Source organism: Panulirus ornatus, chromosome 2 (genome assembly GCF_036320965.1).
Source record: "Panulirus ornatus isolate Po-2019 chromosome 2, ASM3632096v1, whole genome shotgun sequence".
NCBI classification, from domain to species: Eukaryota; Metazoa; Arthropoda; class Malacostraca; order Decapoda; family Palinuridae; genus Panulirus; species Panulirus ornatus.
The window spans coordinates 78,921,071-78,935,300 of NC_092225.1; the positions used below are offsets into that span (position 1 = coordinate 78,921,071).

General features: G+C 43.4%; 1 long non-coding RNA gene across 1 annotated transcript in view; it reads left to right on the forward strand.

Moving 5' to 3' along the window:
• The window catches only part of LOC139752958 (uncharacterized), a 63,129-nt gene extending 53,335 nt beyond the window's left edge, over positions 1–9,794 (forward strand). Inside the window, exons 2-3 of the long non-coding RNA XR_011713623.1 lie at positions 8,812–8,910; positions 9,669–9,794. This is a non-coding gene — a long non-coding RNA (uncharacterized lncRNA). The remainder of the gene's footprint in view (positions 1–8,811; positions 8,911–9,668) is intronic.
• Positions 9,795–14,230: the final 4,436 nt, after the last annotated feature.

Below are 14,230 nucleotides of genomic sequence, written 5' to 3' on the forward strand. Positions count from 1 at the left end.
CACTCCACGCTGCTTCATGTCGCATCTCATCATCCAGTGTTACACCACATCACACCCCCATCACTCCATGGCTCATCAGACCACGTCCCATCACTCCTTGGCTTATGTCCCATCACCCTACAGACCATCAGTAATAGTGTTGCAGTCACTCGTCAGTGTTACACACTGCAGGTCTTGAGATATGTTTGTGTCGTGTTATTAGGCGTCTTAGACATTGTCTTGCTGACAATACTGGTGATGTGTTGACGCTACCAGGGATGTGTTGTGGACGCTACCAGGGATGTGTTGTGGACGCTACCAGGGATGTGTTGTGGACGCTACCAGGGATGTGTTGTGGACGCTTCCAGGGATGTGTTGTGGACGCTTCCAGGGATGTGTTGTGGACGCTACCAGGGATGTGTTGTGGACACTACTAGGGATGTGTTGTGCACACTACCAGTGAGGACTTGCTATGGCACAATAGGAGTTTCTGATGTTGGCAAAGATGTTGCTGTATACTTCATCCTGTTAACTGTAGGAGTTCCTTACGTGTTGTTTGGCGACTATAGCCAGCGCTGGCCCAAGAAGAAATGTTGTTCAAGTCTCCAAAGCAATACCCGCTAACTTCTTTGCATAATTAAAAGAATTAGTGAAAAGTAGATTTATGGGTTAGCATTCAGAAGGCGATCTTCACATTAAGATGAAATATGGCTTCCTTGCTGTATAAAGATTCCACAGGTGGGTTGAGGAGGAAAAAAAAAAAAAGAAAAACGCCAAGTGACGTATGCTGTCTTAATCGGTTCTGCTTTAGACATGTAACTTCGTCAAACCGGCAATTATACCACAAAGATGTACGTGTTGTTGTGGCTCCCGCCGGCCTTACGCCGGGAGCCTCACGTCTTGAATGTGCCTCCCCCAGAGCATACCGTTCACTCGGTTACACAAACGAACTCGCCATTAATCTGTAGCGGAGTGCATTAGCCAGGCGATCGGCGTGTTGTTTGCCTGTCCCCGCGCGGCGTCGCGCTAGGGCGTTCCGTGAGGTCAGTCTGGCCCCGCAGAATTATTCGTCATAAGCAGAAGGTCTGCCTTGTAATCAACCACAATGGCAGCGGTGTCGGCGGCCGGTGGCAATGACGCTGTTGCTGGAGCTTGATGCCAGGAGGTGATTGGTTCAAACCAGAGAGCCCGACGGAGGGTAGAGCATTGAGGCTAGGGCGCGAGAATGGGAACCAGGAACTTGGAAGGTGGGATACAGAACTTAGAAGCTAACTGGGGACTTTAGAAGGTAGGGTAAGAAGCCAGAATTTTGAAATAACTTACCTGAAAACTTTGATCCCATAAGACTAGTGATGTGCCTCAGAAAAAAATGCAACATTTATTGTTGATTATTTACACATTATTCGTTAGTCATTGATATTCTTTATTCTTTTATGGAGTTTTATTATCCGATTATGATGTATCAGTATTGTTGAAGGTTTTATTCAGTGTATTAAATCAAATCTTTTTTTTTCTGGAAAAATTATTCTCCGTCAGACCTTCACGACTCGGACGAGAAATTACTAGTTACGTTCACTTGGAGTGGATGTTGACATTGTGGTTAAAGAAACACACTACACACGAGAGACGGTTGCGACGCGTGCCATCAGTGCGTAAGCTATTGTGTAAGAGTTACAATGCCTCTCTCTGTAGGAGTTACAATACCTCTCTCTGCAGGGGTTACAATACCTCTCTCTGCAGGAGTTATAGTGCCTGTCATCGTCAGAGGAGTTAGGGGGATGATGTTGGTATCGTAAGGGTCGCCTCTGGTCAAGACCTGGTGCAGGAAGGTTGGTTGGGTGTCTGAACTTTATCCCTGTCAACTGCCAGGGTCATTAAGGCCCTCGGACGCCAACCGAAGACGATGTTTTAACACCTTCGTCAAGTGTTCAGGATCATATCAAGGCCACAACACTCTCATGTGGCCCATAACTCAGACTTTTCTAGTTAAACACAACTGCGTCCGTCTGTCTGCGTTACTGATTACATTGTAGAAATCGGGAAATTCATTGAGAAATTCACATTTCAAGTTTGATATTGACGTACTTCATTACTTTAGTTGCGTCAGCTTCTGCTTTCCAATCGTGTTTGTTCTCGTGTATCATTGACAGGATGACTGTGAGAACGGACACATTCACAGACCGCTGTATGTGTATGCATCAGTAACTTGGAGAGAGAATTTAACGTTCCTGGATTATTGGGAACCTCCGTAATCATATGCATCGTAATCCCAGTTCGCTGATTGTCCAGCTTACTGTCATGCGTAGCCGTAAGGCGCGAATTCATGAAAAAGGAAAACATTTTCATATGATAAATCCACGGGCAAGATATGCAGGCACCACAGTCTGGTTGACGAGTCTTCAAGTGTGTCCCTCTTCCTTCGTAAGATGGTAGGAAGCCTACAGTTATAACCCTCCTTACTTAGTGAACATAGATATACGTACACCAGCGCTGAAACAACGTTGGTTATACAGTTCTGAACACAACGTTGGACGAGCGCTGGACATCCTTGGTGGATAATTGACCACTACGTGAGTATGTGGCTACATGACCTCACAGAGCCCCAGCGGCCAGAGGGTAAGTGCGTTACTTCATGGAGTCTGAGTTACTAGTGAAATACTTCATGGGGTCTAAGTTATTAGTGAAAGCTAAGTTATCTTCAAGGCTAACCAGTACCTCACCTTCTTATCTATCATGGTATCGTGTAAATAAAGCCTTCAATGATCGGAAAGGACAATAGTCGGTGTGTATAAGCAGGCGGCCTCGTCCTCCCTGCTGGTTATCCCGCTACAAACGTAAGAAGAGACTATGTAATTGCTTGTTGATGCCAGCCTTCGCTTCCTGCATGTATCCAATACCTTCCCACCGAGGCAGCGCCAGCGGGCACATTACGGGAGGGTCAGAGCGACGGGTCCCGTGGGAACGTCCGTCACACGCAAGGCGTGCTCTGCTCTGGCCCTCCTCGCCCGACTTAACAAAGACGCCCCTGCCGCCCGCGGGGGGAGACGGCACAGCGGCCGGCCCCACCCACCATCATGGAGCGCCGCCACCTGAGCGGTCATGGCCTGAGTGGCGTGCCAGGGGCGGTCATCATGACCTCTTCCGCTACCTCGTTCCTCACATGCTGTGGCCACTCACCATGGACGGCAGCCGTGGGACATTTTGATGATACATATTAACCCGAGTTGGAAAAATGTTGATAAATTTGGTCGATTAGAACATCTGTAAGAGCAGCGATGTTTACCAAACTGTGGCGTGTCTTGTTGTTGTAGGAGAGCTGGTTCACAACAGGTCAAGTACTGTCCCTCGAACGTAAGGTCATGCTCAGGGTCGGTAGTGCTGGTGCACCTTTAGTAGCCACATAGTAAGGTGTCGTCAACATAGTAAGGTGTCAACATAATAAGGAGTCGTCAATATAGTATGGAGTCGTCAGTATAGTAAGGTTTCGTCAACATAGTAAGGTGTCAACATAGTAAGGTGTCGTCAATATAGTATGGAGTCGTTATTGTACGTATTCATTTCATAAAGAGATTTGGAATTCCACCATAATGCTTCGTTTGCAGGTCTTGACATTCTGGTGGTGGTAGTTGCTAGTAGGTGGTACAGCCAGTGGTGAGGGTGGCGTAGGTAAACAGGTAATACTGTATAATTTCGCACCTTTTCCTTTCACATGATCCCGCCGAGTCCTTGCAACATTTGTTAAGGTTTCTGTTGGTCTTGACTGGTGAATAACCTTTGAAATAATGTTGAAATTATGTTGTGCACTGTTGTCATCATGGCAGCAGTGATGGTTGAAGGTACAGTGATGAGTAGATCGTGGCAGCAGTGATTGTTGAAGGTTACAGTGATGAGTAGATCGTGGCAGCAGTGATGGTTGAAGGTACAGTGATGAGTAGATCGTGGCAGCAGTGATGGTTGAAGGTACAGTGATGAGTAGATCGTGGCAGCAGTGATGGTTGAAGGTTACAGTGATGAGTAGATCGTGGCAGCAGTGATGGTTGAAGGTCACAGCGATCAACACATCTTGGTAGGAGTTAGAGTGATGGGAGTTCACTTTTTGTGAATCATCAGGTACATAATTTCGTACAGCGACAAGTTGTCTGGCTTACTTTTAAGGGGAAATTCAAACGATGGTGTATTGGGTACATATGAAGCATCTGTATATTAATGGACACCTTGGTGAAGATATTGACTCAAGCGTTATGTTGTGAACTCTTGAACAGCATGGGAGATGCCACCTTACACTCTGGAGAGCCACCGTAGACGATGCTCCGCTGCTGGCCTCGAGAGCCACCTCACATGATGCTGGACGGCTGGCCTCGAGAGCCACCTCACATGATGCTGGACGGCTGGCCTCGAGAACCACCTCACATGATGCTGGACGGCTGGCCTCGAGAGCCACCTCACATGATGCTGGACGGCTGGCCTCGAGAGCCACCTCACATGATACTGGACGGCTGGCCTCGAGAGCCACCTCACATGATGCTGGACGGCTGGCCTCGAGAGCCAGGTGGGGGAGCCCGTTGAGGAACGACTGCTGAGGGTACGAGTACCTTATGAAACCCCGCATTGTTGGATGGCATCTGAAGCTGTACAGATCAGGTCTTGGCGGCGGTGTACAGGGGGAACCTTCTTTAAAGGGCAGTGCATCATTATCCGTGAGAGAATATTGTCCATTATGAACCACATTAGTCGGATTCCCCTTGTAAACATTCCCGAGGTCCAGACGGCTGGAATCTCCGCCGATGAGAGTGCTCTCGTTAGGTGCGCTACCAGGCCGTGGTCTGCGTGCCACCGCCAGCCACCGGAATGTCTTCCCTCAACCGTGTGTGCCTTGCTGTGTCTTTTGATTTTTTTTTTTTATGATAGTCCAAACATGACACTCGATACAGCCATAACGTTCCCACGGGGCTGTGTTGTGGCCGTATGACTTCGCTGAATAGTCGTAAGGGAGGACGTCAGCAGAGCTACAACCCCAGGAAAGAGTGTTAGATTTGACCTAGTATGACCTGGTTGGGTTAGGTAACGTTTTCTTTCTTTCTGTTTTGTGCGTGTTGGGAAATCAAAGGTGTTCTCAAGAATAGCTAGAGTTTGTGTTGTCTTCATCATCACTGAATTCAGGACAGAGAAAAATGATTTTGAGGGGATTCGAGTGATGGTTTCTGCCTCAATCCAGGCAAAACCAAAAGGCTTCAAGGTGGTGGTAGCACCGGCCGGGCCACCTTGCGTCCTACCCACACAGGACAAGTTCCAGGATGTGGCGACATAATTCTTCCTGGCGCTGCCAAAAAAGAAAAAAAAGAAAAAAAAATCCTCAACTTTAATCGTTTGATAACGTCAAGAGTCAACAGACCTCCATATTTTAGATTAACTTGTATACTGGTAGAGCCAAAATGGGTAGAGATAAATCCGATTTTATTGATACCAGAGTCGTTTTAGCATGCGGGGGAAATGAGGTAAAAACGCGAGATGCAAGTCAGAGGGCGGGATGCGGGAGCAATTAGCGCATAACTTGAGATAACTGGCGGCTTCCGATAATGATAGTAGTGTGGCGGGCGGTGGAGCGCGCGGGGTCAGACAAAGAAAGATCAGGGGGTCTCCGAGGGACGCCGTCCGGGTGCTCTACGCTCACGCCATCAAGTGAGCGAATAAAGAACAGTTGTAGTAGATCTTGCTCATCAGTTTTTGTGTCTCTTCCCCCACCTGCTGGTCATGATGTCTTCCATCCTCCACCTATGTTGTCTAAACAATATATGTGAAATGTTAGATAGTTCTTTGGTCATTCTTGCTCCAGATGTATCTAGGTAAGAATCGCTTCAGTGAACACAAGTCAGAGGGTTCTAGTCATTTGAATAATTGGTCTTGCTTAAGCTATATTATACATTAAGGTTTCTATCATGGATTTAGTTTCTAGAGAGTATATAGCCTAAAAATTTTTTATAGATATTAAGAAATATATGACGTTTAATTTTTTCCACGATACACATATATGCTCAAGACACATACACAGACTGTGTATGCAGGTATACAGAAATACTTCCAGACGCAGTCGTACAATGATATAAAGCTGGACTTAGGATTTTGGATTTTCGTGTTGACGGTCATAGAGACGTATATGTTTAGAGAATGTAAGAAAATTTCCCACACCAGCATGTAAATGAACACACTAGGATGAGAGAGACTCGTACACCATCATACTAGATCTTATCTCACTCATGCTTGCATGGATGTTGATAATACCATTTCTCATACACCTTTTAGAAAAAGTGATCATGAAATACCATCAAGTTTGATCATGTGGTAAATGAAGATGTCAGAAGAGCTGAGATGAGACAAACTTTCAAAATGAAAATCTGGATATAGATGTTATTTTACATGCTGGTTAAGTATTTCGAGTCAAATGACTGCATTTCCTATTATGAAGCCTTTAATTTCCCCTTAGATTAATTATAATAATATTGATATCCTAATTACTCCACTAATTACAAGAATTTTTTGGTTTTGACCACAGATTCATATTCAGCATACCTAAAAGCATCTATCCTGAAATTCTCAAGAAAATCCATTTTTTTGAATAAAAATATTCCTCATAATGAGGTTTTGAAAGAAATTTATTTTTCTGAGAAAAATACCGAAAATTGCAGGTTTAGGGTATTTTTCTGCTCAAAAACCTTTTGTTTCAAAATTGAAACATAATATATTAAAACACTTCTATACTTTAGATAATCATGGAAAATATATCGTAATGCTCTTATTTACCTTTAGGTTCCCAGTAAATACGATGAAAATTATTAGATAACGATTTAAAACCGACTTCATTTCACAGCTTAATGAAAGTCCATAAAGACATGATATATTCAAACACTTTTATACTTGAAATAATCATGGAAAATATTTCGGGAGTAGCTGGACTCACTCACACCACAACTTCACGTACTATAATTATGAAGATTTACTTCAATTTTTTTCTTTTTTCAGATAGATACTGAATTTTTTCTCATTGTTCAGTTAAGTTTATAGAATACTAGTGTTGTATACAGATGACAGATATGTTAGTATAACTCTCTAGTTAACAGGTTAAGAGGTATGATTCCCTCAGTATCGACCTGTAAAATGCAACATATCTTCAGACTATTTACATATTTACTTTGACGGTAAGTGATAACCAGGGAATTTTCAAATGGCACTGCTAGTGATGAGAGTTTACACACACACACACACACACACACACACACACACACACACACACACATGTCCCACAGTAGGAGGAGACAAACTGTTTGCTGGCTACTGTTAGTATTGCATTCAAGTATGTGGATAAGGTAGCATAGATAAAGCTATTCACATCGTACATTTGACCAAAACCAGAACATGCCTCTCATCATTGGTCTCCGCATTTAGATAAGCACAAAGCACAAATAGAGAAGGTCCAGAGAAGGGCGACAATGGTAGTACTAGAATTAAGACAGTTGACTTACTGGGTAAAGCCAAGAGGCCTTAAGTTTGTCCACCATGGAAGAGAATAGAAGTAGTTTTTGAGTACGTCTCGTTCTTAGCTGGATGTTGAACCTCTGATTCTCCTTCAGGAAAATAAAATGTAATATAACTTTATTTAAGATGTTATTTTAAAACAGTAAGAACAAGTATGCGAAATATTTGGCAGGCGGAGGACCAATGGTTCTGCGCGTCCTGTTCCTGACAACTGTGTACCATAGATGTGGGGAGATTTGTTTACAACTGATTCCCGCAGTACGAGGCAGGTCTTGCAGAGCGGGTGAACCTGCCCTTGTATTTTGGAATTCTACTTACAGCTGGTTACTTACAGTCAACGGGAAAGGAATAGCAATATCTGTATTTTAGAATAAGCATTCAGAAGAGAAGCATAGATCATTCTGGTCACGAGCATGATCGTCGTACGGCAACATCCATGAGGAATGTATGTACAACCTTGCCTAAATGCGACGCTAACATCAGCAGTTTGATATAACCTCAGATTTCGTCTGACAACTGAACGAGACGTGAAACAGTTTGTCAGTGATGATATTTCGTACGTACCAGACATCCAGACAGAGTTCCAAGTTATAATATCAACAGATAAACCTCTGATTTATCGCCACTTGAATTATCTCTCGCACACTCGCTGGGTTATTTGGTTTACTGATGCCTGTATGATTTATGTAGCGAGCCTTGGACGTCTCAAGCGCGTCTGTCAGCTGTTTAACTCCGTCCTCTCATGTGGGACACATTAACTTCTCTTGAACTTCAGTCTCACTGTTTTATGATGCCCATTACTTATCTTCCCCGGCCTCTATCAGTGTCACTCCCTTACTGTCCACATGATAATTCCTTGCTGTTGACGCTTATGCTGTCCACTCATAGCAACAGCTTGACTGTCGACGTCTCCATACAGCATGACCACCTGGCCTCGCTCCATAAGCATCATCTTATGAATACATAGAGACAGAACGCTCAGGGACCACTCCATTCTTAAACTGTCAATCATGTATTTTTTTTTTTTCTATCATATATACTACCTTGTCACTTTGATTAATCCATTCGTCCAACACTAGTTGGTTTCCTGTACAAGTATTTCATCTTTCGCTGCTTATTATCCTGTTTGTGCCTCTGGTTGATTGGCTCCTCGTCGTCTCCAAGACTCGTTCCTCGTGTACATTGTTAGGATCATAAAGGATCTTAGAAGTCGTAATCCTGTCTCCCCTGATCCTCCTAACAGGTGCAGAGGTACATCTGTGGCTGGTGATCTCTCCTTATGTCTTTGCTCTTGCGTTTCAGGTACGGTTTTCGTTGGCCTCTTCGAGACCATCTCTGTCAAGGCTGTACGCTCTCTGAAAATGGTGATGAATATTCTCCAAAGCAAAGGAAATATATATTGTAAGTACTTTCCGAACTTTCATACTTTACATACACAGTTTATTTCTTTGATTTTTTTTTTCTAATTTGGTCTCTCTTGACAGACTGGATACTTATCAACCTTGTAATAATTTTTTGGCTTCACTGTGCACAGTTTCCATCGCTTTTTGTTTGGCTAGGTTGAATTTCATGTGACGTATCTGGCAACGCTGGAGCTGGTCTTTTCTCTGTCGTAAGTTGTCACAGTCCTAAGTCCTCCTTCTGTCCTATGATTGTTATAGATAATTTACGAACAGATACGGGTATCATTTAAGTTCTGATTAGTAATTTGCATAGTTCAGAAGAGCATGTTCCCAGAACCGAGTCCTGTGGAACGCCACTTGTTACTACACTTTCCCTCAACTGATTTTCATCCCACTGAAGACTACCCTATACTTCCCACCTTTTTTCTTCTTTGCTGTGAGGTGCAGTGTCAGATGCCTGCTGACCGTTCAAAAACACAGTCCAACCATCCAAATTTATCATTCTAGGCTCACTTAAACATGGAACTCCAGATTAGTTGTTCAAGACTTATTAACACTGACCTGAGTGAATGATTATGTCCCATCGAGATCAAGGACGTTACTGTCCTAAATACTTGTGAATGATTCTTAACGGATCTTTCTTCTACAAGGACCCCTCGCCCTCTCTCCGACTTGCATTCCTCCAGATTTTCAGTTCAGAAGCAGTAGACGGCTCAAGCTGGAAAATGATAGCTCAGAATACCATTTTCTTTCCAGAAAGATGAACGTGAAGGTGGTAGCCCGAAGGTGGGTAAGACGCCGCTAGTGCGCGAGGCTTCTACGTGCCGATATACTTCCCAGTTCCCACGTAAGGACCTTTGGACTGTCTCATAGAGTCGTCGCCATCAAGGTAGGTTAGAGCAATGAATGTTCTATTTTGGTAACTTCATGTTTGGATTTCTTTTAGATAGAATTGGATAGGAAGCTGTGTTGAACATTCTTTTACATGATTCAATCGCACCTCAGCTCGTAGATAACATCAGGCGTTTTGGTAAACTTTCTTAGAGAGACCGTTTAGACTTTCTTGTGATTTAAATCTATGTTAAAAGAAGTGAACGCCGTAACTATTGCTCCAAATCAAGTGTTTTACAGGAATCTTTGACTGAGATGATTTACATTGTTTTCGAAGACTTATGTTGAGTAGATTCTTGAGGTCGCTTTCTGTAGCCTCGGAAAAATACGAATTTGAATTTCTTAAAGGAAACTATCCTATTACTGAAGTTAACGTTATAGTTTTATGTGTTAGATTAGGGAGTAGTATTACCCTCATTGGGAGACTATATATCCGCAGTTACTCACAAAAAGTAATTACTAGATTATCAGTATTTACCAAACATAAATTGGATTCTTATAATTCATCATATTGTTCACAGATGAATTTATTACTTCGTTGAATTTACTACTTGTTCATCTTGTTCTTCGATCACAGTACGACAGCTTGCCCAGAATACATGATTGCAACCTGCATATGCTTTTATTAGAACATATGGTCACGGACTTTCAGCGAAAAACAAAAATGCATACGTGAGGGTTGCTAGTCAAAGAAACTGGAGCTGCTGTAATGGTAGACTATAAGAAACTTGTCCTGATTCGCGCAAGGCCTTACCCGAGTTCCCCCAAGCCACCTTTTGTTGAGTTTTATCTTTTGGTAGGACAACATGACTTGCTTCTTCGTAAGTCAGTTGTCTGTATATCATTTGTAGCTTTGATGATGATATATATATTTTTTTTTTTTTTTTTTTTTTTTTATACTTTGTCGCTGTCTCCCGCGTTTGCGAGGTAGCGCAAGGAAACAGACGAAAGAAATGGCCCAACCCCCCCCCCCATACACATGTACATACACACGTCCACACACGCAAATATACATACCTACACAGCTTTCCATGGTTTACCCCAGACGCTTCACATGCCTTGCTTCAATCCACTGACAGCACGTCAACCCCTGTATACCACATGACTCCAATTCACTCTATTTCTTGCCCTCCTTTCACCCTCCTGCATGTTCAGGCCCCGATCACACAAAATCTTTTTCACTCCATCTTTCCACCTCCAATTTGGTCTCCCTCTTCTCCTCGTTCCCTCCACCTCCGACACATATATCCTCTTGGTCAATCTCTCCTCACTCATTCTCTCCATGTGCCCAAACCATTTCAAAACACCCTCTTCTGCTCTCTCGACCACGCTCTTTTTATTTCCACACATCTCTCTTACCCTTACGTTACTTACTCGATCAAACCACCTCACACCACACATTGTCCTCAAACATCTCATTTCCAGCACATCCATCCTCCTGCGCACATCTCTATCCATAGCCCACGCCTCGCAACCATACAGCATTGTTGGAACCACTATTCCCTCAAACATACCCATTTTTGATTTCCGAGATAATGTTCTCGACTTCCACACATTTTTCAAGGCTCCCAAAATTTTCGCCCCCTCCCCCACCCTATGATCCACTTCCGCTTCCATGGTTCCATCCGCTGACAGATCCACTCCCAGATATCTAAAACACTTCACTTCCTCCAGTTTTTCTCCATTCAAACTCACCTCCCAATTGACTTGACCCTCACCCCTACTGTACCTAATAACCTTGCTCTTATTCACATTTACTCTCAACTTTCTTCTTCCACACACTTTACCAAACTCAGTCACCAGCTTCTGCAGTTTCTCACATGAATCAGCCACCAGCGCTGTATCATCAGCGAACAACAATTGACTCACTTCCCAAGCTCTCTCATCCCCAACAGACTTCATACTTGCCCCTCTTTCCAGGACTCTTGCATTTACCTCCTTTACAACCCCATCCATAAACAAATTAAACAACCATGGAGACATCACACACCCCTGCCGCAAACCTACATTCACTGAGAACCAATCACTTTCCTCTCTTCCTACACGTACACATGCCTTACATCCTCGATAAAAACTTTTCACTGCTTCTAACAACTTGCCTCCCACACCATATATTCTTAATACCTTCCACAGAGCATCTCTATCAACTCTATCATATGCCTTCTCCAGATCCATAAATGCTACATACAAATCCATTTGCTTTTCTAAGTATTTCTCACATACATTCTTCAAAGCAAACACCTGATCCACACATCCTCTACCACTTCTGAAACCGCACTGCTCTTCCCCAATCTGATGCTCTGTACATGCCTTCACCCTCTCAATCAATACCCTCCCATATAATTTACCAGGAATACTCAACAAACTTATACCTCTGTAATTTGAGCACTCACTCTTATCCCCTTTGCCTTTGTACAATGGCACTATGCACGCATTCCGCCAATCCTCAGGCACCTCACCATGAGTCATACATACATTAAATAACCTTACCAACCAGTCAACAATACAGTCACCCCCTTTCTTAATAAATTCCACTGCAATACCATCCAAACCTGCTGCCTTGCCGGCTTTCATCTTCCGCAAAGCTTTTACTACCTCTTCTCTGTTTATCAAATCATTTTCCCTAACCCTCTCACTTTGCACACCACCTCGACCAAAACACCCTATATCTGCCACTCTGTCATCAGACACATTCAACAAACCTTCAAAATACTCATTCCATCTCCTTCTCACATCACCGCTACTTGTTATCACCTCCCCATTTACGCCCTTCACTGAAGTTCCCATTTGCTCCCTTGTCTTACGCACCCTATTTACCTCCTTCCAGAACATCTTTTTATTCTCCCTAAAATTTACTGATAGTCTCTCACCCCAACTCTCATTTGCCCTTTTTTTCACCTCTTGCACCTTTCTCTTGACCTCCTGTCTCTTTCTTTTATACTTCTCCCACTCAATTGCATTTTTTCCCTGCAAAAATCGTCCAAATGCCTCTCTCTTCTCTTTCACTAATACTCTTACTTCTTCATCCCACCACTCACTACCCTTTCTAAACAGCCCACCTCCCACTCTTCTCATGCCACAAGCATCTTTTGCGCAATCCATCACTGATTCCCTAAATACATCCCATTCCTCCCCGACTCCCCTTACTTCCATTGTTCTCACCTTTTTCCATTCTGTACACAGTCTCTCCTGGTACTTCCCCACACAGGTCTCCTTCCCAAGCTCACTTACTCTCACCACCTTCTTCACCCCAACATTCACTCCTCTTTTCTGAAAACCCATACTAATCTTCACCTTAGCCTCCACAAGATAATGATCAGACATCCCTCCAGTTTGTGTGAATAAATTGTACATCTCCTTTTCCATAGCCAGAGGTTGAACCATTATGTGACATTCATTTTTTTTTTCATTCATTTCAAGCTAAAAGTTTGTTTCTAAATTGTTCTTACATTTTTCATATGTATATATATGTATGTGTGTGTGTGTGTGTGTATGTGCATATGTGTGTGTGTGTGTGTGTGTGTGTATGTATATATATATGTATATTATCCCTGGGGATAGGGGTGAAAGAATACTTCCCACGTATTCCTCGCGTGTCGTAGAAAGCGACTAGAGGGGACGGGAGCGGGGGGCCGGAAATCCTCCCCTCCTTGTATTAACTTTCTAAAATGGGAAACAGAAGAAGGAGTCACGCGGGGAGTGATCATCCTCCTCGAAGGCTCAGAGTGGGGTGCCTAAATGTGTGTGGATGTAACCAAGATGTGAAAAAAGGAGAGATAGGTAGTATGTTTGAGGAAAGGAACCTGGATGTTTTGGCTCTGAGTGAAACGAAGCTCAAGGGTAAAGGGGAAGAGTGGTTTGGAAATGTCTGGGGAGTGAAGTCAGGGGTTAGTGAGAGGACAAGAGCAAGGGAAGGAGTAGCAATACTCCTGAAACAGGAGTTGTGGGAGTATGTGATAGAATGTAAGAAAGTAAATTCTCGATTAATATGGGTAAAATTGAAAGTTGATGGAGAGAGGTGGGTGATTATTGGTGCATATGCACCTGGGCATGAGAAGAAAGATCATGAGAGGCAAGTGTTTTGGGAGCAGCTAAATGAGTGTGTTAGCGGTTTTGATGCACGAGACCGGGTTATAGTGATGGGTGATTTGAATGCAAAGGTGAGTAATGTGGCAGTTGAGGGAATAATTGGTATGCATGGGGTGTTCAGTGTTGTAAATGGAAATGGTGAAGAGCTTGTAGATTTATGTGCTGAAAAAGGACTGATGATTGGGAATACCTGGTTTAAAAAGCGAGATATACATAAGTATACTTATGTAAGTAGGAGAGATGGCCAGAGAGCGTTATTGGATTACGTGTTAATTGACAGGCGTGCGAAAGAGAGACTTTTGGATGTTAATGTGCTGAGAGGTGCAACTGGAGGGATA